This window comes from Megascapheus bottae, chromosome 13 (assembly GCF_031878675.1).
Source record: "Megascapheus bottae isolate mThoBot1 chromosome 13, mThoBot2.hap1, whole genome shotgun sequence".
NCBI classification, from domain to species: Eukaryota; Metazoa; Chordata; class Mammalia; order Rodentia; family Geomyidae; genus Megascapheus; species Megascapheus bottae.
In genome coordinates this window covers 32,446,851-32,450,338 of record NC_143521.1, presented here as the reverse complement: position 1 = coordinate 32,450,338, position 3,488 = coordinate 32,446,851, and positions in this window count along the sequence as shown.

Genomic DNA, 3,488 nt, shown 5'->3' with positions numbered 1-3,488 from the left:
TATTCATTACTTACGTGTTTTTATTTGCAATTTGTTAATTTAACTTTTAAGTTACACAACCACTTTAAGGGCACAGTCTCCTTGACCTAAGGGCTTTCTATTAGGCCTCACCTCTCAAAGATTCCACTACTCCCAACAGTGTCATTCTTGAGGACACATAAGCCCTCTATGGGACATTTAAGGTGCAAACTATAGTCATGTTCCCCAAATTTACCAATTCCAGAGCAATGTCATATTTGTGGTTCAGGTGAAATTAAATTGGTGTTCTCTTATGGAAGCATGTTTCAGCTAAATACTGCCATGAGTCATCCCAGAACTGAGTTGCTTAAAATAGAGCTGGGTCTGTTGATGATTCCTAGAATCCTTGCACTTGGAAAGCAGGGGCAAGAAGATCACAAGCTCAAGACCAGAGTCTAGGGATAGATAATGAATGAAACCTTGATTCAAAGTCAACAGTCATTTTTTTTTTTTTTTTTTTTTTTGCCAGTCCTGGGCTTCAGCTCAGGGCATGAGCATTGCCCTTGGGCTTTTTCAAAGTCAGAGCTCTACCACTTGAGCCACAGCACCACTTCTGGCTTTTTTCTATGTATGTGGGACTGAGGTATCGAACCCAGGTCTTCGTGCATGCTAGGCAAGCACTCTACCACTAGGCCAAACTCCTGGTCCCAACAGTCATTCTTTCAGTGAATAAGGCACTAAGGAAGGCATGTGCTGAGTTGGCTACAGGCCTGATTTACAGTTAGGTGCTGGGCGGAGTTGCAGCAGTGGGTGACAGAGCATCTGGGCCCTGTCCAGGACATGTCTGCATTATTTTCAGGAATTTTTCGTGTCTGGATTCATTTGTATTTTCTCACAGCATGGTAAACTGGGGCACTCCAGTTGGGCCCTAGTACAAGTGCAGAACACACTGAGAGTGCATTGTCTTTCATGCACAAAAGGTTAGGAAGTCAGTAGCATTATGCTCAGAACAAATTTGCTGGTCAGGCTAGGAATATGGACTCCTCACCTCGTCAAGGAGGAACATCTGAATAACAACTCAGATCCCCATAGTTCATCCTCTTTAATCCGGTGTTGGTGTGGAAAAGACTACTTAGATTAATAGTCCTTGAATCTGAAGGAATCAATCTGAAGATCTGCTCCTGTAAATCATTCAGTTAACAAAAACTAAGTTTGCTGTGAACATTATACATTGAAATACCAAGAAGAAAACAGCTTTTTTTTTTTTGTGCAGATGGTGTACAATGCTCATCTGTACAATCAGGTACTTTGGGCTTTGAACAGAGTTGGACCTGGAAAGGGCATCCTGAATGTGGAGACTTGAGTATATAATATGCTACATGGAAGTTCACAATAGGTATATAATCACAAGATGGGGAGATGACATTTGTCATGTAGCTCTGTGCTGGTGGCTCAGGTCTATAATGCTAGCTATAGGAGGCTGAGATCTGAGGATCATGGTTCAAAGCCAGTCTGGGCAGGAAAGTGGGAGATTTCTCTCCAATCAACCACCAGAAAACTGGAAGATGGCACTGTGGCTCGAAGTAGTAGAGTGAAAAAGCCTAGGGACAGTGCCCAGGCTCTGAGTTTGAGCCTTTTGACCAACACAACAAAAAATCGATCTGATGAATGATAATGACTCATAATCTTAACTACTCAGGAAGCTGAGATCTGAGGACCAGTTTGTAGACAGTCCAGACAGGAAAAATCTACATAAGACTTATCTCCAATTAAACACCAAAAGAAGCTGGAAATGGAAATGTGGGTTAAGTGGTAGAGCACTAGCCTTGAGCAGAAAAAGCTTAGGGACAGCACCCAGATCTTGAGTTCAAGCCTGGGACCTGAACCAAAAAAAAAATAAAGGTCATGGGTAAAAACCTAGCTTGAGCTGACAGTGACACCATGACATGTTCTTAGACACAACAGTAATAGGACCAGCTAACAGCTAACATCCATTGTATGAGCATCAGCTCAGTTATCAGATGACTGTTGCAGGAAATGCTGGTGATTGGATTTGAATCATAGCTTCTATTGTAGAGCTGTGCTTGCCAGTTCTAGTTTCTGAAACAAAAGATGATAATCCCAATTTCTTCTGAACTGTTCATTTCCTTTCTCTGCAGATATGAGGGCCCTACAGGCCCCAGTCTCCAGAGGCCAGGATGTGACAGGCTGGAAATCCACTAGTGGTTGAGAAAATTTGAGTCCCTTAGCTGTATTTTCAAGACAAACACACTTCCTAAGATTTAAAGATCATTGTGTGGAAGAAGAGTTGAGAGTCACACTTGTGTAGCTACTGAAGTCACAAATTTCCATTGACCTTTGTGAAATTGTCTCCATTTGTAAAAAAACAAAAATACAAAAAAAAAAAAAAAACCCAAAAAAACTTCCTGGAGATTGAAGGATGGGAGGAAAAAAAACAAAATCCAACCCATAACCTTTTTTCCTGAAGGAGTTAGTCCACTGTGAAAGTGAGTGAACCAGGGCTCTCCAGAGGACCTTTCTGCAGAAGGAGCAGCTGGGCAGAGAACTGGATGGCACCATGTGTCCACAGGCATCCTTGCCCTGGAAGTACATATAGTGGTCTTGGAACCTTACCTGCCAGCCCAGAGCCAAGGAGACTTTGAGTGATGGGGTTTGATTGCATTGGATCTCAAACCTTGAACTCCAGGAAGATACACTTGGGATAGTTGTGTTCATGCTGTATTTCCAGTATGGCACAGAGTCTATGTATAATATTGTCTAGCTGCTACCATTCCCATATATTTTATTGTAATTAATAGAAGGGTTACATTATATTCACCAGATAGAAGATGCATTACTTCACAAACTTTGATACCCTTTCTCATGTCTTGGTCCCCATTTCCCTCTCCCCACCCTCACCCCTCATCCAAAAAAAGGTCTTAAAACCCTTAAAAATTGGAAACTTTCACATAAAAATCTACACTGTGTGGAAAATGGGAAGTTGGCTTTTTTTGGTGGGTCATGGGGCTTGAACTCTGGCCTGAGCACTGTCTCTGAACTCTTCATCTCAAGGCTACTGCCCTACCCTTGGAGCCACAGCGAGACCTCCGGTTTTCTGGTGGTTGATTGGAGATAAGAGTCTCACGTTCTTTAGTGCCTGGGCTGGCTTTGAACAGTGATCCTCAGATCTCAGCCTCCTGAGTAGCTAGGATTACAGGTATGAGCCACAAAGCCTGGCCCTCATGGACTTTACTACCCAGCCTAGCTTCAACCATGATCCTCACCTCTCAGACTTCTTAGTATCTGGGACTATAGGTGTGAGCCACTAGTGCTCTGCTTGAAAAAATAGGGAAGATTTTGACAAGTACTGAACCACATATTGGCACATAAGGTCTTGAAGAAAATGCCAGTGCATAGTCAAGAAAATGCCAATGCATAATATGCCATTAGGCCAACTGTACTCACTCGCCTCCTCTGACTAATACTGGACTTTTGCAGTCTTTAGGTTAACCACGGATATCTCTACCAAA